Genomic DNA, 26,494 nt, shown 5'->3' with positions numbered 1-26,494 from the left:
TCTTCTTAGCGACGAAATATCCCAAAATCCTCCCTTAACGAGCACCTACATTCTAATATACTGGTACTGTAAATGTATCCCCAAAATTTCATTTATTTATTTCCAGTAGTGTAGGCTGGGCGATGATGAATCTGTCAGTCAGTCAGGACAAGTTATTATATATACAGAATGTTAGGGGTATACGTGCAGATATTTCGCTAGTCTGCAAAGAAAAATACATCTCACAATATATGCTATGTACTTTTAAACTTTTCGTATTAGTTTTCCCATAACTGACCTATATATTTTCAGGACCTAATGTGTTTTGAACGGGCATAGCAGGATACACCGGTTATGTCATTCTGACCTCATGTAGTGGAGGTACAGTAGTAGAGTATAGGGGTTGTTCAACCTGTTTCTTATCGCAGGCCAACACATGTTGGTGTGCACTTGCCCTACGATTCTGGTAAGTAGCGGAGGCTGACTCATATGGCAGGCTACTTGCTGTACTCGAATAGCGGTCTAGGGTACTCACATCAGCTCATGTCTTTTTCTTGTCTTTTGTAATTACATTATACTTGTTCTGTCTTCAATATCTTTCATTCTATATAGAACTAGCAAGATACCCGCGCTTCGCTACGGCTTTGAACTGAAAATTATTATTCAAAGATTTACATTTTATAGAGTCCACTGTCAGCTAAGCCTACAAAATACGCCCTCAGTTCGTACTTCAAACATTTTTGCGGAAATGATTATTTACATTCTGTGGGTTACTGCAGTCACGTCCTAGTTCGTGAACCATGGTCAACGGCTGAGTGGCCAAGTAAGTGGTCCTGAAATTCGGGCAACCAGTTGCTATGGAATGGGAGTGGGCATCTCCGACATATTCTGAGTCAGGCCCTCCTTGTGCTGAGACGCCTAGGGCTATACAATCCACCGGTGGTCCATAACCTGTCAGAGGAGAGATCCTCACTTGGACTATGTGTAAGTAGGGTAGCATCCTGCTTCATTACTTTACTGAGCTCAGCTCATTTACAGCAAGCCTCGGACCTATGGGAGTAACGGGGTCCCACTCCCATTTGACAGGCGAGGGACTCCTTGGAAACAACTTGGCGAACGAAATGGAATTCGATGGGGAGCTCTCAATAATAATGGGGCTTATGGAAGAAAGAAAGTAGAACTGACTGAGTCAGCACAGAGGATGCATCTGGATGTGCTAGGAGTAAGTGATATTCAGATAAGGGGAGATAACGAGGAACAGATAGGAGATTATAAAGTGTACTTGACGGGTGTTAGAAAGGGAAGGGCGGAGTATAGTGTACGGCTGTTTATGAAGAATACCATTGCACGCAACATAGTTCCTGCTAGGCACGTAAGTGGGCGAATGATGTGGGTTGATTTGGCAATTGGAGGAATTAGGACGAGAATTGTCTCAGTGAATTCACTATGTGAGGGTGCAGATGAGGATGAAGTTGACAAGTTTCATGAAGCATTGAGTGACGTCGTGGTCAGGGTCAACAACAAGAATAGAATAGTGATATTGGGCGATTTCAATGCGAGAGTTGGAAATAGAACTGAAGTATACGCAAGGGGGACTGGTAAATATGGGGAAGATATGGAAGCTAATGGGAATGGGAAGCGTTTGCTGGACTTCCGTGCTAGTATGGGTTTAGCAGTTACGAATACATTCTTCAAGCATAAGGCTATTCACCGCTACACATGGGAGTCTAGGGGTAACCGATCCATAATAGACTATATCATAACCGACTTCGAATTCAGAAAATTTCTTAGGAATGTACGACTTTCCCGGGAATTTTTCGATTATAGTGAACTAAGTATCTCTAGGCCTAGGGTAGAGAAAGTGAAGTCTGTCTGCAAACGAAGAAGAGTAGAAAATCTCTAGGACGAGGAAATTAGACGGAAGTACATGGATATGATTAGTCAGAAGTTTCGAACAGTAGACAGTAAGCAGGTTCAGGACATAGAAAGATAATGGGTGGCACACAGGGATCCTGTAGTAGAACCAGCAAGGGATTGCCTAGGAAAAACTGTTTGTAAAGACGGGAAAAGGCGAACGTCTTGGTGGGATGATGAAGTGAGAGCAGCTTCTAAACGTTAAAAGAAGGCTTGTCAGAAATGGCTCCAAACAAGGGCCAAGGCAGACAGGGATTTGTACGTAGATGAAAGAAACAGGGCGAAACAAATAGTTGTTGAATCCAAAAATAAGTCGTGGGAAGATTTTGGCAACAACCAGGAAAGGCTAGGTCAAACAGCAGGGAAACCTTCCTGGACAGTAATAAAGAATCTTAGGAATGGAGGGAAAAAGGAAATGAACGGTGTTTTGAATAATTCAGGTGAACTCATAATAGATCCCAGGGAATCACTGGAGAGGTGGACAGAATATTTTGAACATCTTCTTAACTTGAAAGGAAATCTCCCTTGTGGTGTTGCGAACAGCCAAGCTCATGGGGAGGAGGAAAATGATGTTGGTGAAATTAAGTAGTAAGATTAGCATTGGGCATTGGTAAGGTACCTTCGGATTGGACAAAAGCAGTAATTGCACTTATCTATAAGCAAGGGAACAGGAAGGATTGCAACAACTGTCGAGGTATCACACTGATTAGTATACCAGGCAAAGTATTCACTGGCATCTTGGAAGTGAGGGTGCGATCAATAGTTGAGAGGAAGTTCGATGAAAACCAGTGTGATTTCAGACCACAGAGGGGCTGAAAGATCAGATTTCAGTATGCGCCAGGTAAATGAAAAATGCTACGAGAGGAATAGGCAGTCGTGTTTACGTTTCGTAGATCTAGAGAAAGGATATGACAGGTTACCGAGGGAAAAGATGTTCGACATACTGGAGGACTATGGACTTAAAGGCAGATTATTAGAATCAATCAAAGGCATTTATGTTGACAATTGGGCTACAGTGAGAATTGATGGTAGAATGAGTTCTTGGTTCAGGGTACTTACAGGAATTATACAAGTCTGTAATCTTTCACCTTTGCTGCACGTAGTTTGCATGGATCATCTGCTGAAAGGTATAGAATGGCGGGGAGGGATTCAGTTAGGTGTAAAAGTAATAAGCAGTCTGGCGTATGCTGTCGACTTGCTCTTAATGGCAGTCAAATATCTTGGAACTTGAAAACATTTGCAATGTGTGTGGTATGAAAATTAGACTTTCGAAGACTAAATTGATGTCAGTGGGTAAGAAATTCAATAGAATTGAATGTCGGATTGGTGATACAAAGCTAGAACAGTAGTATTTAAGTTGTGTGTTCTCCCAGGATGGTAATATAGTAAGTGAGATTGAATCAAAGTGTAATAAGACGGGAAAAGGCGAACGTCTTGGTGGAATGATGAAGTGAGAGCAGCTTATAAACGTAAAAAGAAGGCTTGTCAGAAATGGCTCCAAAAAAGGCCCAAGGCAGACAGGGTGTGGGAAGAACGGATATTGTGTTTTTGATGGCAACCACCATGTAAACCCCTTAGAGGAGAAATATTTTGAAGTATACGATATTTTACACCTTAGACACAAAAGAACACGCTTCTCGTAAAATGCATTGAGCTCGCAGTTGTGATCAACAGTATTCTGTAAGAATTAAGTCAGCTCCCTGACGAAACTGACTTTACATCGGTCTCCTTTCAGATCAACTTTGGTTTTCAGGAGGGAATGGTGGGTGGATTCAGGATATCTTATTCTTAAGTTAGAAGTAACAGACATGAAAGTAGCGAGAATGATTGCTGTACAAGTAGGTTGGAACAATGGCAGGAGGGTAGTCGGAATAAGGAGATAAATGCTAAAATAGAAATGAACTCGATGGATGAAGCTATTCGCATAAACCGACTTTGGTGGTGGGGCCGTGTGAGGCGAATGGAGGAGGATAGGTTACCTAGGATAATAATGGACTCTGTTATGGAGGGTAAGAGGAGTAGAAGGAGACCAAGACGACGATGGTTAGACTCAGTTTCTAACGATTTAAAGCGTAAGAGGTAGAGAACTAAATCTGGCCACAGCACTAGTTGCAAGTAGAGGATTCTGGCGACGTTAATAAATTCACAGGGGCTTGCAGACTGAACGCTGAAAATCATAAGCCGAAATGATAATGTATGTATTTATGTATGTATGATCTAACACTCATTTGAGCAACATACGGAAGAATTTGAACGTTTAAACCCCTATCTAATCTAAAATCTGGAATGTAAAGCGGCTAACCTGCGAAATTTTGATTTTGTACGTCGAATAGTAATGAAGGAATGAATACTACTTAGGGTGTGAATATTTTAAAATATTTATTAACTTCTAGAATATAGAAGACCAACCTTCATAAAATAATAAGTTAGTGCCTGAAAGGGTGTGGGAAGAACGGGTATTGTGTTTTTGAGGGCAACCACCTTCTAAACCCCTTAGAGGAGAAATATTTTGAAATCTAAGATATTTTACTCCAAGGACACAAATGAACAGGCTTCTCGTAAAATTTCAACTGTGTACGTCGAACAGTTTTGGAGGGATGAATAATTTCGTTTACGGACCTAACCTCGTGTAACACTTTAGGGTTGGAACGTTAAAGCATATTTCCTACTTCACACCTAAGATTTGGAATTGGAATTTTGTCTTCGTACGTTAAACAGTTTCGGGGGAAGGAATGAATAAAGTTGTTTTCGGATCTTTACCCCTCTGAGTGTTTTTTTTCTTTCAAATTTCTGTTAGTTAACACCTAGGATATCATTTGAAATTTTAACTTCATAACTCAAACGGTTTTATATAAATGCATATTTTTGTCATCAATCCTCATCCCCCACCCAAAACCCCTTAGGGGTGTATTGTTTTAAGTCTACTCCTTATATTTATATTCATGAAAATACTTCAACTCATTTTACACCCCCTTAAGTCGATTCTCACCCCCTCCTCCGCAACAAAATGTGTGTGTCTTTATTTTTATAGCAGATTCCAAATACCAATTTTCTCGTCCGTAACATCCTTCGTTTTCGAGATATAAGTACCCACAAACAAGGAATTCAACGCTTTTCAATTCATTTATATCCCCCCTCTTAATTGAATTTTCCGAAAACAAAAAATAAGTTTTTTGTTTTTAAAGGAGATTCCTAACCCATTTCCACGCCTGTAATATCTTCAGTTTTGGAGATACCTTCATCCTAATAAAAATAATTTAACACATTTTCAGTCATTTTAACCTCCCCCCTCCTACATTTTTTTCCCGAAAACAAAAAATACGTGCTACTTTATTTTTCAAAGAGAATAAAACTACCAATTTTCATGTGTGTAATATGTGGTAAGTTCTTTTGATATTCTGTAGATATGATCATTTTAAACATTCACCCCCTTTAACACTTCCCCTTAAGTGGATTTTCGAGAAAAACAATAAAATTATGCGTGTTCCTTTAATTTTATAGGAGATACCAAATATCAATTTCCATGTCTGTAACATCTTCAGTATGTGATAAATAAGTATCCTCCTAAAAGTAATTCGACACCCCAACCCTTTTAGTGGAGATTCCGAAAACAAAAGGATACGTGTTTCCTTATTTTTAAAGAAAATTCCAAATACAAACTTTCATGTCCGTAAAACCTTAAGTTTTTTAGATATAAGTATCCTCATAAAAAGAGTTCAACTCACTTTGCAGTCCTTTTTACAACCGCCTTAATGAATTTTCCAAGAACAGAAATACGTGTTTCATTATTTTAAAAGAGATACCAAATACCAATTTTCACGCCTGTAATATCTTCATTTTTGGAGAATCCAGTATCCTAATGAAAATAATTCAACCCTTTATTCAGTCATTTCTATACCTCACTTAAGTGCTTTTTCCGAAAAAAAAAAGACGCGTTACTTTATTTCTAAAGGAGATTCCAAATACCAATTTTCATGTCTGTAATATCTTCAGTTTTGGAGATACCGGCATCCTAATGAAGATAATTCTACCTTTTTCAGTCATTTTACCCCCCCCCCCACTCCTTAAGTGTTTTTCCGAAAACAAAAAGTACGCATTACTTTATTTTTAAAAGAGTTTAAAAATAGCAATTTTCACTTCTGTACTATGTTAAGTTTTTGAGATATACTACAAATTGCCCATTTAAGAAATTCACCCCCTTAACACTTCCCCTTAAGTGGATTTTCAGGAAACAAATTATGCGTGTTCCTTCACTATTACAGGAGATTCCAGTTACCAGTTTTCACTTCTGTAACATGTTACGTTTTTGAGATATATTGTAGATATACTCATATAAGAATTCACCCCATTTGTGACTCCTGTTTTACCCCTCTTAAGAAGATCTTCCGGAAACCAAAAAATAAGTGTTTCTTTAGTTTTAAAAATTTCAAATACCAGTTTTCATGACTGTGACGTCTTCAGTTTTTGAGATATACGTATCCTCGAAAAAGGTACTCAACTCTTTTTTCACCTTTTTCACACCCCCTAAGAGGATTTTCCGAAAACAAAGAAATACGTGTTTCCTTATTTTTAAGGAAGATTCCAAATACCAATTTTCACGTCTTTGAACTGTTAAGATTTTGAGCTATAGTTACACACATTTTAAAAATTCACCCCCCTTTTCACCCCCTTAGCGACGGAATATCTAAAAATCCTCCCTTAGTGAGCACTTACGTTGTAATATAAATGTATCCTCAAAATTTCATTTCTTTATGTTCAGAAGTTTTGGCTCGATGATGATGAATCCTTCAGTCAGTCAGTCAGTCAGTCAGTCAGTCAGTCAGTCAGTCACGACATGCTATTTTATATTTGTAGATGATATCACTTGACGTACATTTAAAAATAGTCTGAACATGTAGGACGTGAAATTGGTGACGTTTAAATATCAACTCATATCTGCATTTAGGGTTATCACACAGGTGATACATCCCCTGTCAACTGTTTTCCTAGTCCCATCTAAAATTATATGAGTCAAGAAGTTTGAAATATATTGAATACATCCCTTTGGTAAATTATTTTAATCTGTATTCCTCTTGTCATAAATTAACATTTGCCACCAATTTGTCGTGTTTTATTCCAATTTATTTGATTTTATGATCTTTCCTACACATAAAACTCCATTCAGGCTTATTCATCTACTAACGTCATTCTGCACTATTACTCAACTGACAGCTCGAAAAATGCCGTTAGTCGAGCAGTTCGTCTCCTTAATCCCGAGTTCTCCCTGCCCAAAGATAGCAATATTTTCGTAACTGTTTTGTCGGAAATCACTCAGAACATATCGTGCTGATTTCCTTTGGGACTTTCTCGGTTATCGAATCAAGTAATCCTGGTGAGGGTCCCACATATTGGAATCACAGTCTAAACCCTTTCTCCTATACGTCCATAATATATCCCCTAATTACCCTTAAAACCATACGAAATGATCTCTTACCTTTACTTTCAAACTCGTTAATGGGGTCATCCCAATTAACGTCCTTCCTTGCAATAACATTTCAACAGTGATCTCCGCGAAGTGCTTCACTTCTTCCACAAGATAATTAAAAAGTTGGAAATTTCCTGTTGGTGAAACTTATAACCTGGCGTTTACCAACTTACCATTCCCTGCTGTCTATCTCCCAATTTTGAGGAATTTCTTTTGCAGTCCATCACATTCTTGTAACTTATTTATTTTCCTAGACATCACAGCATCATACGTAAAAAACCCTTTCCGTCATTTCAGTTCCTTATTCATGTAATTTACATAGATCTACGTAAGAAAGCATAAAGGTTCAATAATACTACCATGCGGAAACTCCCCTTAGCCATTTCAGGATCCCACATATTGGAATCACAGTCTAAACCCTTTCTCCTATACGTCCACATATGTTATTGCAAGGAAGGACGTTAATTGGGATGACCCCATTAACGAGGTTGAAAGTAAAGATAAGAGATCATTTCGTATGGTTTTAAGGGTAATTAGGGGATATAGTATGGACGTATAGGAGAAAGGATTTAGACTGTGATTCCAATATGTTATATTTTCTAGACATTTAACCTCCCTTTCAGTCATTCTCTTGTCTAATCCAATAGCCATCATAATCGTCAGTAGTCTGCCATGATATACCCTATTAAAGCCTTCGATAGTTCAACACCTATACAGTTCATTTGTTCCCCTAAATCTCAAATATCTATATATCTTGTGTCACTGGAACAGCCTCTCCTAAGCACTATCTGCCTTCCATCAAACCTGTTACCAATTTCGCAAACGAGTCTAATATGACAAAAAAGAAGCCGATTTACCTCTAATTAATAATTTTTGATTATCACTCCTTCTTTTGTGCACTAGAGTCACTACAGCAACTCTCCATTCATTTGGTATAGATCATTCATGTAAACAGTAGTCCGATAAATATTCCAGATATGGCACTACATCCCACTCTATTACCTTTAGTATTTCCCCAGAAATCTTATCAATTTCAGCTGATTTCTTTTCTTTCAATATGTACCTTTTCAAAATACATTGTTAGGATTATCCACCTCGTCCACGTGGATATTATCTTTTAAAGACAAACTATCTTTACATTTTCTGACTAATTACTCTTCCTTCTGCAAATACTTACCTATGCACTTCCCTCGTCCTTTAATTATTCCTGTAATGTCCTTCCTAGAGCCTGTTCCTGCCTTAAAATATTAGTAAATATCCTTCCATTTTTCGCTACAAATCATTTCACTGTCAGTGTCACTGCTTGCCATTCTGTTATCCTTGGTCGACTTTTTTTACTAAATTCAGTTTCCTGGTAAGTTCCTTCAATCTATTTTTTCTTTCACATACGACTCCTAACTTAATTTCTTTTCAACGAAGCCTACCTCCTAACCTTTTTATTTCTCTACTATAATATAGCATATTTTTACCATTTTTACCACCTTTAAATGACACACCTGTTGTCACACTCTATTAACATTTTAAAACCATTCTCCATTAACCATAAAGTTACCTTAAAGTTCCCTCATGTATATGTTATCAGCGTCATGGTTCTATTAATACTATTCCTTTTAGAACTTTCCTTCTATCACATTATGCTTTAACTATGACTAAAACAGTTCCGTGATCAGTTTCCCAGCAGACCTCATCTGGTTGTATAGGTTAATATGTCTAGAATATCAAGAATATGTAGAATTTTCTTCCCTATAGTTTGTTCCATCACTTTTTGATAGAGCTGACCTCCCCAGTTCAACTTATTTAACATTTGTGGGTTAGGTTTCTGTCATTCACATTACCTTCCCAGTTACAATTTAGTAAATTGTTATCACTTGATACTATAATTTTCCTTTCTGCATCATTCCCCACATAGATGATTACGTTATCAAATAATTCTGCGTCAGCGTCAGCATCACCCTTTCGAGGTCTGTACACCCCCAAAACATCAAGTTGCCTGTTATCCTTAGAGTTGAGTCTTACCCCTAGAATTCCATATTTCCATTTCTTAACTTTTTCATAGTTTAAAAATTCTTCTTTCACCACTATGAATATTCCCCCTCCTATCGAATCAATCCTACCTCCAAGATAAACATTCCAGTTCCGAGGAAAAATTTCCGCATGCATGTAACTCCCATTACTATATCTTGTACCGTATATAGTTACTTGTAAGTGAGTAATTCATATAATAAATTACTTTATTACATCCCTTTCCAAAAGTAATTCTACAGTTTAACACCAAAGACTTTATGTCAGCCTTTATTGACTTTCACCTTTCTGTACTCTCATCACCGCTCTCTAGCCCACCGTCCTCCCCTCATTAAACCTCCCTAAAACCTTCTATCTACCCTTGTGGTACAAATACAGGATATCTGTCCGGTGATCTCTATCTCCTACCCACCTATTAAGATCAACGAAACTCACTCACAGATGTTCCTAGAACTCCCATGAGGTGCTGTTGTAAGTGAGTATAACAAAGGGAGTAGTTCAATGCTGCACAAAAATTCTAATATTATTACACTGGAGCCAATACATCCCACAGATTTGAACAGTCAGATTCAGTAGACAATCCCTGAGTATTCTGGATGTCATCATCTGCCTCAATTCCTTTGTTTCTGGTGGCTCAATCAGACGGTTGAGAATAGCATCGTGTTCTACTAAACATTGGCTACCACCAGTACTATAAATAATTTCGGCATTGCTGGAATAATCGTGGTCAGTAAGGCTGTAAACAATTCCCGCACCGTCTACTTCACCAGAGCTTCGTAAGATTGAATATTTATTTCTTGGTGTTCTATGAAGATCCCGGTCTAATAAACCGAGAAAGGCGGAGCAGAGAATTCGTCGAACTGATTATACATTACCTCGTAATATGTAAGCCTTCAGCCTGAGCAGCAGTCGCTCGGTAGGCCAAGGCCCGTCAGGGCTGTGGCGCTATGGGGTTTGTTTGTTGTTCTATGAATATACCCTCAACATAATCAAATATAACGTTCGATTATATAATATCAAGAGCTCCCTGAAGAGTGATATACCTCTCAGGGGAAATGGGACAAGATAATTCACAAATTAAGTAAACATCCGTTGCAACCCCCAACAAAAAAAATAGAATAAATAAAGTTTCAAACTTGCTAACAATTTGCCCAAGAAAGTAGTTTCTGTGATATGCTATCTGTTCCAAATATTATTCGTGAAGCACTATAGCATAAATTCAATATTCAAACTTACAGCAAACACATTGGAAGAAACCATACTCACGAAAAACCAAGTAACAATTGCCTCATACTACGTTTCTCCTCAGATTAGTTACAAAAGCCTAACATACGCTCAGTTCAAGTTTTGTCTATCAGTCTGCCTCTCAGTATGCTTGTCCGTTTATTCGCTACGACATATCAGTAAAATGGCTTAAAAGAATTACTCAGAAATGGGCATTTAACACTGGAACCGCTGGAGGGTTATTAATGACCCAAGCCTTACATCTTGCTTTTCCCGCCTTGTTGTAATTGTCCCTAGAGTGCTAAATATACTTCAATTTTCATTTTAAATAAAGGGTGGTTAACAATAACTAGTAGTTCTTTTTGTTGGGACAAACAACCATTACCTAATTTTAAATTTAATCCACAATTGACAATATTATTTGTAAATATATATTCTTCCGTGTACCGTATACCATTGCGTATTTTGTCCTTGTTTCACTGGAATTCTCAAACCCCATGTGCTTTGCCCGAGCTGACAATAACGCGTTGTCTGTAGCGACGGGGAGAGTTATGGCACGTCTTAACCATATCCGAAGAATCGTGATGGCTGTATCGTTGTGTAACATGTATTGAATAGTTGATAGTGGCCGTACGTAGTCTAATAAATACTAAAAACAAAGTATTGACAGTATATAAAATATTGCGGAAGGTATATCGGAGAAGGACTTCGCGGATGCTTCGTATGACGAAGAACCAGAAGAACTCGTACCTTCTTACATTGCCAAGTAAAGTCTAATTGAATACGAAACAAACGATTGTGAAGTACTTGTAAAGAAATTGTTCCCAGAAAATGGTCAGCCAGTCATGGGACATTTGTCAGTTAAGTTTGAATGTAGTCTACCAGACTCTGCATTTTACTTATTATTGAATTATTTTAATATTTCATATCAAAATACTCTCTGCGTGTTGAATTTCAAATAAGACCTATAGCATATGTAACAGTTTATTCATTTGTTAGTTAGCACTATTTCCTTTAGTCATCTAATAATCACTACAAAAGAAATGTGGGACGTATGTTATCCAGCCACCGTTCTAAGGGATACGTAAATGACTGAAGTCGTCGTTTTAAGTTCAATGATAGCCGGGTTGTGCACTACGTTATGTATTATTCGATCAGTATACAGTGAAGTAGAAATATTAATAGGACCAAACCAGAAAATATCAAACTTTTCCGTCAATATTATTTGTACAGCAAACCTGTAAATAATACATGTTGTTCAAAATATGATGTCCAACCTGTTACGTTTTTTTACATTTTTAGCGCACGACCGATAATAGAGGAGAAATTATCTTTTGCATATTTGTTATCGCTAGGTCCGTAGATGGCGAGGTCTCATGATCCATGACAATGAAATATTGTTAAGTCATCATGGTAACGAATTAACTGGTGATGATGGAAAAAGTTTTCATGATTGTTTATATCGGATGATTCAGCCGCCTCTGATTCCTAGGATTTATACAACACGCAATTTACAATCTAGCGTGTAAACATCCACCCTGGCGTCCGATAATGAGTTGTTATTTAGGTCACATGGCTAGAATTGCGTGTATTCGTTGCTGATAAATCAGAAACAAGCAGGTAATAATAAATGGACGTATAGAACCATAAAGTGAAAAGCTATGCATTGAGGGTATTAGAAAAATATTCATAAGATGACATTAATGGACCAATGTTGTGTCAGAGATTGAAACCGGGTATTAGTAGACTACTTTTATGCGTTTATAATAATCTTACATGAGTCACAATAATGTATACCAATAGTAATGATCACAAGTCGTATTTGACATGCATGGTTTAAAGCGTTGCAACACTGTATGCGCAGTACAGACAACAGGCAGATGTCCGGATTGTGTGTTATGGCTCATGAGCTGGTGTGTGGGTTGTTTTCAATTGCGTTATGAACAGGTTCTTCGTTATCGTCAAACGTATCTGACATATATTGTACAGTTTCTTTCAAGAGGACACCGTTTCACGTAGTTGCATATAAGCCCTTCATAACTTATCCGTAGTCAATAGTTCGTCGTCCGGGTATAAGCTTAATCCTTCTCATGCATGAGAGTAATATAATATTCACGTACTCATCACCTTACATACGGTTTTTGCCTGTAAAAGAATTATGACTTGGATGTATAGACGCTACCCTGGCCTTTTTCCAATCCTGCGTCACCGAAAACCTCCGATGCGTTAAGTGCGACGTTAAACTCCTATCAAAATGAAAGTAAAATTTGTAGAAGGATTTGCCTTGCTGCAATGACTGCAGTGTGTTAAATCGTGTCTTCCTTAAGTCCTAATGGTGGTACCTATTTCCCAATGAGAGGAATATGTACCTGTTACTTGCTTCGGTTGGTCCTGCACAATGCTGTCGTATATAAGATGCGATTGTCTGTAGTCGGTGTTTAGTTTGCAGTAATTATTTTATCTTTAATTATTATTACTTCCTTTTAAGGATATCTGACACACAGGAACGTCAAATATTCATGATCAATGCCTATCCGAGTATGAAATGAACATAAAAATGCCGTGAGAAAAAGACATTAAAATAACCTTCGTTGATTTGGTGTATAGGTGGGGGAACGATGCACACTTGTTATGGTTCGATGTTGACAGAAGCGGCAGTTTAATGGGTGATGAAATATATATTTTTTGTTGTAGATATTGGTTCTTCAGAATGTTGTTATTACTGAAGCCTATGAATTTTTTAATGTTTATAGAAAAATTGAATATGTTTTCTAAGAAGAAATATTTTAACCTATAATAAAATAACGCATGTGAATATGAGAAAATTTGAAAAATAGAGTGCTGCGTAAAGAATAGTTGCAACGACAATATTGTACACTGTCTTCCAGACCCTGTTGTTGTGTTCAAGTGTAATAGTCGTCTGAGTGTGTGTAGAGTGATGCTTATCCCATCCTGTTGTGAGTGAGGAGAAGTGGATTTGGAAGGGCTGTTGTGATGACTGGGGAGGAGTTTGTAACTTGTTTTGTGCATGTTGCGGAAGAGTTAAATGCCTTTAAAAATGTGTTGATCTGGAGTAACTCGTCAACAAATATGATGGTTTTTCTGTAATTTCCTTGAGACTGTGAGAGTATCGTACCTTTGATCTTTGCATGTATATGGAAAGGTACGTTTGATTATCGGCTGTTCGAAGTAATGTCATGTCTACTTTAATGATGGAACAATTATGATTATTATCGATCGTGTGTTGATTCATAGCGGAAAAACTCCGTGTCTATGGGAGTTAATGTGTCCTCTATAATGTGCAACAAAGTTTCTACCAGTTTATCCTGGTGCATAGCTTCACAGTCAGTCCATTTTAATTTACTTTTATTGTTAATAGAATCGATGTTGAAAAATGCATTAGCATTACTATTGTTAGTTTTAAATGCTATATTGTGAATGTTTTTCTTTTAGATATTGGTAATTTGGTAGATGTTGTTGTTATTGTGTGACAGGTGACATATTTTTTCCACTTATGATTAATTCTTTAAAGTGGTGTAGTGTTTTATATGAATCAATTGACAAATTACTTATTTTACACATTTTCCGTTACAGTGATTTGCTTGGTATTGATTTCTTTCTCGTACCGGTAGTCTCCTTTTGTGATTGGTATATTAAATACTCTAATGAACAAGCCATAGAATGCTGGGTGAGGGCCGATGACCTTCGATGTTAGGCCCCTTAAAACAACGAGCATCAAGCAATGCTGGGTGAGTGACGTTGATTATCTGCCTATTTTTCTGCATAACTTATACGTAAGATGATCGTTATTTTGTAATGCTTAGGTCTAAAATATGAATAGATTGGTTTATTTCCGATTAATGTGATGGGTACGGAAGTGAGTTGATTTAATAGTGTCTCATTGTTGATCAATCTTTAATTTGTGCTAGTGAGAATGTCACGCACGTACCTGGTCAACACTACCAATAGTAAATGGGTAAATATTGTAATGGTAGATTTTATTATTGAAAGTGATGTAATTATTGTCTAGAATTGTAATAAATTTTGGAACTCTTCTATTTCGAGCTCACTTAGGTAACTGCGTTTGTTCATTTTTGTTTTGTTTTATACTTTCCTCTGCTGGGATTTTGGTGTAGAGGTTCGTAATGTCGTAGGAGTGCGTGGTAAGATGAGTGTTTAGAATCAGTTTTCTTAGTGGAGTTTCAAAATGTTATGGAATATTTCAGTGTTACTTTTGTGGAGAATATTTAATATTCTGTGAGAATATTTTTAACGTACTGGAAAATTTTGTAAATTGTAAACTTTTTGAAATTAATAATCTACTGGATGGGCACATACATTCTACAATTTTTTGGTATGTTTATCGTAGTGGGTAAAGTAGGATTCATTTTGGTGTATTTTATTCACTATCTTTTTAAAAAGAAGTGCATTTATTTTTAAAAGTTGAAGATTTTTGAACGAAAGAAACAGAATAACTGTTGAATTCAAGAATAATGTTTGAAATATTTTTGCACTAACCAGGAAAGGCTAGGTCAGGCGGTAGGGAAGTCTTTCTGGACAGTAAAAATGAAATATTTTTGCATTAACCAGGAAAGGCTAGGTCAAACGGTAGGGAAGTCTTTCTGGACAGTAAAAGTGAATCTTAGAAGGAGAAGGGAAAAGGAGGTGATTAGTGTTTTGGGTAAATCAGGTGAACTCATCATACATCCCAGGGAATTACTGAACAGGCGGAAGGAATATTTTGAAAATCTTCTGAGCATAAACAGGAATATTTCTGGTGACGTCTTGAACAACCGAGCTCATGGGTAGGAGGGCAATGATGTTATTGAAATTCCGCTTGACGAAGTGGAAAGGATAATAAATAAACTCTATTTTCACAAAGCAACAGGAATATATGAATTAGACCCGAAATGGCGAAATATAGGGGGAAGGCTGGGAAAAATAGCACCTTAGAGTAATAATACTAGCATGGAATATTAGTAAGGTATCTTCTGATTGGACATAAGCAGTAATTGCACCTATTTATAAGCAAAGAGAAACGAAGGATTGCAACAACTGTCGAGGTATATCATTGATCAGCATACCAGGCAAGGTGTTCACTGGCATTTTGGAAGGGAGGGTGAATCAGTGGTTGAGAGTAAGCTGGATGAAATACAGTGTAGTTTCAGAGCAGGGAAGGTCTGTCCAGATCAGATTTTCGGTATTCGGCAGTTAAGTCAAATATGCTACGAGAGGAATAGATAGTTATGTTTATGTTTCGTAGATCTAGAGAAGGCATATGAGTACCGAGGGAAATCATGTTATCTGTACTGGGGTGGGGGTAGTGGCGACGACTATGGGAGCAAGGGTAGATTATACAAGGTAATCCAAGGTATTTATGTTGACATTTGGACTGCAGTGAGAATTGATGGTAGAAGGAGTTCTTGGTTCAAGGTGGGACTACTTAGAGTTATTAGACAAGGCTGTAATCTTTCACCTTCGTTTTACGTAGTCTAAATGAATCATCCGATGATAGGTATAAAATGGCAGGGAGGAATTCAGCTAGGTGGAAATAAAGTAAGCAGTTTGGCTTATGCTGACGACTTGGTCTTATTGGCAGATTATGCTGAAAGCCTGCAATGCAACGTCTTTGAGCTTGACATTCGGTGCAATGAGTATGATATGAAAATTAGCCTTTACAATTCTAAAGTGATGTCGGTAGATAAGAAACCTTAAAGAATGGAATATCAGGTTGGGAATACAAAGCTAGAAGAGGTAAATAATTTCAAGTATTTAGGATTCGTATTCTTCCAGGATGGTAGCATTGTAAGTGAGCTCGCCGTTGCGATCAACAGTGTGGTGTAGGAAAGAAGTCACTATCTTTACTCTGGTCTGTTTTAATACCAACATTAGTTTGTAGGTGTGAAAATTGAGTGGACACACGATATACCGTTCATAAGTTTGAAGTAATCCCCTTGGATAAATCCAAAACATAACAAATTTAATGGCAAAACGAGACGCAGCTTACAAAAAAATAAACGAAAACCAACGGAGGACTAATTTAATGACTGCCGGAAACTTAGGAATAAGACAAAGCAGGAAATAAAGAAGCTCGAATGCGATATGCACATAGTTTGATAGAATAAGGCGCACGACCCGACATCTTGTGGAAGGCAGTTAGAAACTTTGGTGTGAAAACATACGAAAATAATGAAGTTTCGGATATATGTATCATTAGAAGCGTGAACGATTACTTCGTATTAACACGCACACTACTGGATCAATGTTGAAAATAGCCTTTGTGTATGATAAATAGAACAATCAGGTATCGAATGAAGAAAACTTTAATTTATGTGGCATCTCACCTTTACAAGTTAGAGATGCACTTTGGAAATGCAACTGGACTTGATAGTATTAGTAGGGCAATGCTGAGGACACTATTAGACGCAATCATCTCCCTACAAACCTACATGCACATTTATTCCTTTCAGAATGGTGTGTAGCCCACAATGAAGAAACTGGCCATGGTATGTCAAAGATGCTCCAATATACTCCAACACACGCTGGTAACTACCGATCCATTAATATAATTTAGACAGTAGCGGAAGGGCTACAGTATATTGCTTACAATTAAAGTAAAATTTGTGGGTGATAAACATCTTCTAGTTCCATTTCAGTGAGGTTTTCTTAGCACTTATAGTACTTTTACTGCCATACTCAATGTGAATGATGACAAAAGAAAAGCGATGGACGAATGACTGACAACACTAATGATCCTCCTCGACTTCAGCAGGGCATTGAGTTCTGCAGACCATAATTTGTTACTGTCAAAACTATACGAATTTCTTTCAAATAGCACCCTGTACTGAAATGACTCCTTTTCACATACTCGACAAACAAAGGTGGCCAATTTCCTTCGTGGCCCACCGTAGAAACAGGAGTTCCACAACGTTCTCCACTTGCGCCTATTCTTTTTCCCTTGCACATCAATGATCTATCTAAAACTTATTAAACCAGCAAAAATCGCATATGCGCAGACGACGTGCAACCGTACCTTCATTATAGACCGGGTGACATTTTAGAAACAACGGAAAAATTACATTTAGATTTTGAATCAGTAAGCAACTGGATACCAAAGCAACAACCCTGAAAATCTCAGGCAATCCAAGACCATTATCCGAATCAGAATGGGCAACACTTCCAGAGGAACAGAACAAAGTCATACCTTACATTAAAACTGAAAAATAATCGTGGAATCCCGTTATATGAACACCTATGTTGGTACTATCCAGGCGAGAATTCCAGTCACTGCAAACCCTCAGCAAGTTCAAATTCCTGCCGGGCGAGTTGGCCATGCGGTTAGAAGTGCACAGCTGTGAGCTCGCATCCGGGAGATAGTGGGTTCGAACCCCACTGTGGGCAGCCCAAAAGATGGTTTCCCGTGGTTTACCATTTTCACACCGAGCAAATGCTGGGGCTGTACATTAAATAAGGCCATTTCTGCTTCCTTCTCATTCCTAGGCCTTTCCTGTCCCATCGTCGCCATAAGACATATCTGTGTGGGTGCCAAGTAAATTATAACAAAAAAACGTTCAAATTCACATTTCCCTTTAAACTAAAATGATGGACTGAAACGATAGTTATGCCCATTCTAATTACTGCGATATAATATATAACGATGGCACTGGAGAATCATTCCATACGATACAACTCTCGCAAAAGGTATGTATTAAGTTTACCTTCAAATACAGGAATCGATTGACATCATCCTGCACCAAACTCGGCTGGCTGCGTCTGCAAGACAGAAGTTCATTACCTAACCTTACAGTAACCAAATTTTAATCTCAATTCTTTTCCTTACCTTAGAAAATGATCTCTCTTTTCACCACCAAAAGTCCTACTACATAGCGTAATGCTTAGTGTTATTAGCTGCCGTTCTCGGAGACCCGGGTTCGATTGCTCGTACTATCAGAAATTTAAGAATGGAAGGAAGGCTGGTATGTGGTTAAAATGGTACATGCAGCTTACCTCCATTGGTGGCGTGCCTGAGAATTGCTGCACCACCTCGGGATGTGGACACGAGTTTACTTACCACCAAAAAACCCACACGAGTACACAATATGCACATTCTACTCACAAATCGTCAGTATATTATAATGCCTTCACAGTTGCTACAATTCGTGAATGGAACAATCCGCCACAAGGTGCCAGTTGGATATGAGTGTCCAAGAAATTTTAACGTTTAAGCACAAAATACCGCATAGTAAGGCTCAAATAGCAAGTCAGAAGTACGTAACCACCTTTCTACCTCCTTCTCCTCTTCTTTTATCCTCTTCACCCCGTCTACTTTATGCTTTCCATGTATTTTTCTCGACTCTGTTGGAAACTCATAGTACGAGAGGAACTTTTATTTCACGTATAATTAGAATTCTACTTTGTTTCGTAATTCTTTTTTAGTGTTTAAGTATCTCTTCAAAACTGATTAAGTTTCCGTAATATTGTGTTCTTTCTCTCTGACTTTTATAACTTGTATTGTGTAAGTAGTTACTGTCAGTTACAGTTCAGTAGTTCAGCGCAGTCAAAGTTTATGAATGGTTGCTTGTTAAGATATGTTTATTTTGTTGTTCATCAATCTAATTCTGTTGCTGGTTAATTGTAAGACAGAAACAGCTGTCTCTAACTTTGCCAGGATAATGAAAAATAACGCCATAAACGTCGATTATTTTGTTACTGATTCGTATATATTACGGTGATTCGGTGCTGGTTGAAGCACGAAATGTGTTTCACTATACGCACGATATTCACAATTTATACACCGTAAACTCATCAATGTGCACATGTTATTTTAATATCCTTCTCTAACTTCTACAATTCCACGAGCACAATTTGTGATCATGTTTAAGTGCACGTAATTCTACCTCGAAGTTATGATTTCAATAACTTCTTTAAAAAGCATATTATCCTTTGAAGAACGTATAACAGTGCACTCGAAATAAGTATTTTGTCATTAAGAGAAACTGATACACTCTCTTGCAGATAATGATGATGAAGGTGACGATGGTGCTTGTTGTTTGAAGGGGCTTAACATCTTGATCATCGGCCGTCTTACAGGTAATAAAATGCTCGTTTCGTTTAGGACGATGTCATGTGATCTGTGTATGTAATATTGCAGATGAACCTGACATATGCTGGCGTCCAATCTGAAGGATAACTCCGTTCGTTTGAACGAAACACATTTCAAAATTGTTTATAGCCCTTCATTTGTGACTATACTTAGAGGTTTTTCTAAAAATATATATGATAAGTACGTACGTACATACATACATTCATACATATATGTTAAGTATAGACTGTTAAACCTTTCGGCGTTCAGTCAATAAGCCTATTTTTCAATTATCTTTCCACCTCTACAACCTCAATTTGAAACTACCACCGTGAACTCACACTTCCAATATCTAGAACTTTCAAAACTGTGTCCATCCACCAACAAAATCTTCCTCACCTTCTCTTTTCACCCATAAACACAACATTATTTCCATAATCGCATGTAACCTCTCCTACTCCACTAATTCCACCATAGGATTTAGTTTATGTTCGAGGCCTCATCCATGGAATTAATTCCTAACTTAGCCTTTATCTCCTCATTTCTAGTGCCCTCCTGCAATTGTTCCTGCTTGTTTGCACCAGCAATCTCCGCTACCCTCACACCAGTTAATTCCAATTTAGAGATACGATGTCCTGAGCCCACCCAGTTTTCCTTCCCGTAATGTTAAGCTTGTCTGAAATTATAGCGATGTAAAGATGATTTCGTCTGAGAAGTCACTTCTTCGTCACAAATACCGTAAGGGCGAAATCACTGAATTAGCTTTACTACACCTTGATTTGATCTCTCTTAATATACTAACCTCCAAAGAGAATAGGCATCCAAGTACTTGAAAAGATTCACCTGTTGCCGTCTTGCATTCTCTACCTGATATCCAGTCCTCTTAGGTTTCGTCCCAGTTGACATCACTTAAGACTTGCAAATGCTAATTTCCATATCATACTGCCCATTTTGGCGATTGAGGACGTTGGAGTTCACGTGCTGTCCTTATAATTTGCCACTGGGTGCCTATTTGTCCTGCTCCCTCGGGCTTTCCCAACATAACTGATTTTATTCCGCTTAACTCCGTCGTGAGTACTACGTTTTCTTCCCATCTTGGTCTCCTTGCCTTCATTACAGACGTCTTCACTATAGACCACGTTAGGATGGTTCGTGAGTTGGTACAGCTCTCGGTTCTTCCTACGCATAGCGCCATATTAATCCTGAACTGGTCCGAAGATTTTTCTTATGATTTTTTGCTCAAATATCAGCAGTTTTCCTTCATCTCATTTTTGTTGTGCTCAGCGATTCTGTGCCGTAGAACAACACTGGTACTAAGATGACATTACACCGGGTGATTCACTTGCGCCTACTAATCTTGTTTTATGCAGCCCATCTAACCGGCGGTTTTATATAGTAATGGAACTTCGGTCTTTTTGGTACTCACAGCAAAAACAGATAACTTTATATTTACCACTTAACCATATTAGGAACACCTTATGCAGTAACATTACAATTGCAATCACGAGTGCACTCTCTAAATTCCATGAAAATGAAACGTCTGCGAAACACGATAAAGACCGCATTAAAACTATTACATGCGAGATAATCTGCACGCACTGTGTCGCAGTGCACTATAGCGTAGTTGCAAAGGGCAAGGAAAGTGGACAGGTCTTGCGTGTGCGGTAGGAGATTCGAATCCGGGCCGAGAATTCTTTCTTAGTTTTTTTTTTTAACTCTCCTCAATGTCCGTGAAATATCCTCCTTCATGTATATTTTCAGTGAACGACCAGTGCATGTTGCCCTACGAAGGACCGACTGGTCATCAAAGCCGGATAAATACGGAATAGGAAGTAGGGGGAACTGAATTAAACTGGCAATGTTTATCTATGGTAGCAAATACTCGAAGTGATGATCTGCTTGTTATATGGACGGCTACTGAACAGATCTTCTAGCACGCGAAGCATGGCTGGTGTTATTGATCTTCAAGTTCCGGTGATTTGTTGCCAGGTTTGCTCGGGATTTTCTGGCTCTTCAGTGTAAGCTATTTCATTCAAATGCTCCCACAGGAGGGAGTAAAATGGCGTTAAATCCGGTGACCTGGCGGGCCAAGGAACATGTTCTCTTCCTCCTATCCATCTTATTGGATGTGTCTCATTCAGATGGAGATGGACGGCTAACATCGTATGTGGTGGAGCTCCATCCTGTTTAAACCAAATCGTTGAACTATCTCAAAGTGGTCTATCCTCAGGCAGAAACGGGAGTACAGGGCAGAGGAAGTGTAGGTAGCGTCCGCCTGTTAAATGGCCCTCGAAGGAATACGGTTCTATAAAGCGGTCACTTAAAAGTACACACCATACATTCATTCCGCATTGTACTTGGTAATCTGTCTGCCGGGTCGAGTGCGTATTGTCAGCACACCATAGTACATGCTGTGGTGGTTGACAGTTCCATTATTGTGGAATCGCATTTGTCCAAGAACAATATTTTCGACAGGAATGCTACAACGTTTCCCACATTTCCTACTAGCCACTGGTTGAAATTCATTCGAGATTTTGAATCTCGCCCAAGGAGTTCTTCTTGTTGCTGTAGATGGTAGAGGTGTTATTTATGTCCATGCGGTATTCGCCATATCGACGGCTGGCTGATGTTGAACTGTACTCGTGAGTGGATTATTGCGAGCTGTGTCCAGGCTTGTCTCTTCATTCTCACCAGATTTTACAGTTTCCTCTCGGACAGATGGTACTATTTGAAGCACGCCTGCTCTCCGTACACGTCTTTCAACACTGCTGAAAATCTTAGCAGTCGGTTATCGCCTGAAAGGATACCTTTCCTGGTAGAAACGTAGTCATTGGCACGCAATTTTCCTTGCTTGCCGATAGATAAGCAGACCCCGTGGTGTAGGGGCAGAGTGCCTGCCTCTTACCCGGTGGCCCCGGGATCGATTCCCGGCCAGGTCAGGGATTTTACCTGGATCTGAGGGCTCCTTCGAGGCCCACTCAGCCTACATGATTACAATTGAGGAGCTATCTGACTGTGAGATAGCGGCCCCAGTCTAGAAAGCCAAAAATAACGGCCGAGAGGATTCGTCGTGCGGATCACACGACACCACGTAATCTGCAGGCCTTCCGGCTGAGCAGCGGTCGCTTGGTATACCAAGGCCCTTTCAGGGCTGTAGTGCCATGCGGTTAAGTTTAAGTTTTTGCTTGTAGTAAAGGAGCATGTCCACGTATTCATCCTTGGAAAACATGACGAATTATTGAAGTGACTCATTCAAGCCATGTACCAGTGCAGCACACAATATCAAAAACAGCGGTGGTCTACTTCTTGCGTGTGGCAAAGACTGGCCTCTGCCTAAGCATTAAAACATCATATCGATGAAAAAGAAATATAAAGCAATAAGATTCGAACTATTAATGATATGTTCCGTGCATTGCCAGGCTAGCGGTACTCAGGAACGGTGATTATGTGCTTGTAAGTTATGTATAATAAAGCACATTAATTCGTCAGTCCAATACTTCATACGCTCTTCATGCCACTGTAACCTTGTTTAAAGTATTAATTTTTCGCTTTGCTACACCCGGTCACTAGGCATGGCATATTAACTTGCTAACATTGTAGACTGTTGCAGAAAAATTATTTAAATGATGTAATGTTCATCTAACGGACACTAACAACTGTTGGGTGTGGTCATAATCGCCTGCAGGCTGACCGTTACGGGGCATTGGGGTCACATATTTAGGCAGTATAGAACTATCGACCTTACGATGTTTTCACACGTTTATTGGCTGCATAAAACGAAATTATTAAGCGCAAGAGAACCACCCGTGTATACTTTTATTGCTAGTGGCTTTACGTCGCACCGACATAGATAGGTCTTATGGCGACGATGGGATAGGAAGGGCCTAGGAGTTGGAAGGAAGCGGCCGTGGCCTTAATAAAGGTACAGCCCCAGCATTTGCCTGGTGTGAAAATGGGAAACCACGGGAAACCCTCTTCAGGGCTTCCGACAGTGGGATTCGAACCCACTACCTCCCGGTTACAAGCTCACAGCCGAGCGCCCCTAACCGCACGGCCAACTCGCCCGGTCCGGGTATACTTAGGGCTTAGTTTATATTGATAGTGGTCGTACATGATTTCCTCGAAGCCATATTAGGAATTACATGCATTGTCAGTACGTTGTTGATCTTCATTTTTAGATTATCGCGGCTAACCAGTTTCCTAGGTATTTGATTTTTTCTATTTTGGCAAGATTCCAGTTTCCCACTTGCAGCAGCCCATTCTGTACGGCTTCTATGGACAGTTCCATAACCACTGTGTTCTTTGCATTTATCTTCGGTCAAACTTTGATAACCTTCTAGGCAAGATTTTACACGTTCACTTTCAAGACTCAGCAAGGGCCGCTCTCTAGTTCACATAGGTCAGTAGATGTGTTTTCATATTCAGACGAACAACTCTTCCCACAAAGTTCATCTCCTAGATTGCTTTCCCAGGACAATCTTGAACAGAGCGGTGATATGGCATCTCCTTGGCGTGGGTGTGTGCGAATCTGTTATTCCTTGGATAGTTTCCCTTGGTATTTGATCATAGCTTCTTCATTTACGACTCGCTTTACGTCGAATCAACACAGATAGGTCTTATGGCGACGATGGAATAGGAAGGAGCTTGAAGTGGGAAGGATGCAGCCTTGGCCTTAATTAATGTACATGCCGAGCTCGATAGCTGCAGTCGCTTAAGTGCGGCCAGTATCCAGTATTCGGGAGATAGTAGGTTCGAATCCCACTGTCGGCAGCCCTGAAGATGGTTTTCCGTGGTTTCCCATGTTCACATCAGGCAAGTGCTGGGGCTGTACCTTAATTAAGGCCACGGCCGCTTCCTTCCCACATCTAGCCCTTGTCTGTCCTATCGTCGCCATAAGACCTATCTGTGTCGTTGCAACGTAAAGGAAGTAGCAAAAAAAATTAATGTACAGTCCTAAAATATGCCTGGTTTTAAATCGGAAAAACACGGAAAATCATCTTCAGGACTGCCAACAGTGGCGTTGGAAGCCGATATCTCCCGATTGCAAACTCACACATTCGACTCGAAATGTATGGTAAATTTGCTCGGTTTAGTAAACTCGTGTCCTCAACTGCAACTCATGGTGCAGCTCTTTCCAGGCACACCCCCATTGGAGGTGAGCTATATGTACCATTTCGACCATATACCTGCTCTCCTGCTATTCTTTAATTTCTGACAGTACCGGGAATCGAACCCGGGACCCCAAGGGCGGCAGCTAATAACACTAACCATTACTGTACGGAGGCGGACATTTCCTCGGTTTGACCTTAACTCTTGTTGTCCCAGTGATGGCAGGTTTTCTTGGTATACAACACACTTTCAGAATGTTGTATAGACTTGGTCTGTGGATGATGTCATACGTGTTGAAGAGATTTACAAATGTAACCATTATAGGCTGATTAAATTTCCGAAATTTCCCTCAGATCTGCCTCATGTTAAACATGTGGTCGATGGTTTGGAACGGAATCGAGCTTGGATTCACTTGCAGCTTCCTCAAAGAACGGCTTTCGCTTGTAATTAGCGAGAGCAATTTGTATGGGATAGACAGTAGCTGTTGCAGTCTCTCTTGCTGTTTTACTCAGCTATTTGAATTATGGTCGCTGAGTTCTTCTGTCTGGCAGATTTCTCGTTTACATATGGCTTTAATTAGATAGTAAAACCACACTTGCAACTTCTTGTATCCAATGTTCCTTCGGTGAAGCACTTTTCTGTTTGTCTCCTCTTTTCACCAAGAACTTCCTTTGCTACTTCCGCTACTATTCTTTGCTTCTTTGTCCATGTGTTTTCAATATTCCTGTCTTCAAAATTCTTGTCGTGCGCTTCAAACTTATCTTTCACACTGACCTAATATTACTGTCAATTTGTGATATTTCTGGCCTCTCCATGTCAAAATACTTCAGCCTTATTTCTTGAGTAGCATACCTTTAATTGTAAATTCCCGATGACTTAGAAGTGAGATGTGTCCACTTCCCCTCCCCTGTGGGCTCTTACGTTTTTCACATTGTTCTTTTATTTTAAGTAATTCATGAAGTTGTCTATCTGAATCATAGTCTGGAGATGTCCGTGCTTGTTTGTGGATTCTACTATGTGGGAATGATGTTGAATGTATTATTACTGTGCTTTGGTTCGCTGCTAAATTGATCAACGGAAGATCATTCTCACTTATGTCTGGTGTAAGCTCTTCTATCCTATTGTAGAGGTGCACATGTCTTCTTCTTGAACCGCCTTGACGTTAAAATATTCTATAAAAATCTTCATGTCTCTATTGTTGATGCTATCGAGGATCCTTTAAAATTCTTCACAGAAGGCATCCTCACTCACTTATGTTGTTGCGTGGTCATTGACCAGTGTCAATTCCCTATATATGTTTTTGATATTAAGCCATGTGATTACTTTACCAATTGCTTTTGAGTCATCAACCGGTCATTTATCAGAAAGCCTGTCTTGAATTCAGGTCTCTCATTCTCTTCATATTCCATAAAACATAAGAATTTATTACCTCGGAGTGCCTCTCAGCATTACAACTTATTTCCTCCAGTGAAGTTATATCAACCTTGCACTTCTCTACTTCTGATACTGGAGCTTTAGTCACTCCTGGTCGAAATAGACTTTTAAGATTTCATGTTCTAATTCGTAATCCAAGACGCGCATTAATCTTCTTCCGGGGTGCTCATCTGCTGATCCGAGGCTTAGTTGTAGGTTCTTTACTACTCTTAATCTACGTGGGAAATGGCATATCCGACAACCCTCCTGCGTAATCCAGGCTTGTG

This window comes from Anabrus simplex, chromosome 2 (assembly GCF_040414725.1).
Source record: "Anabrus simplex isolate iqAnaSimp1 chromosome 2, ASM4041472v1, whole genome shotgun sequence".
Lineage (NCBI taxonomy): Eukaryota > Metazoa > Arthropoda > Insecta > Orthoptera > Tettigoniidae > Anabrus > Anabrus simplex.
Note: the sequence above shows the minus strand (reverse complement) of the source record.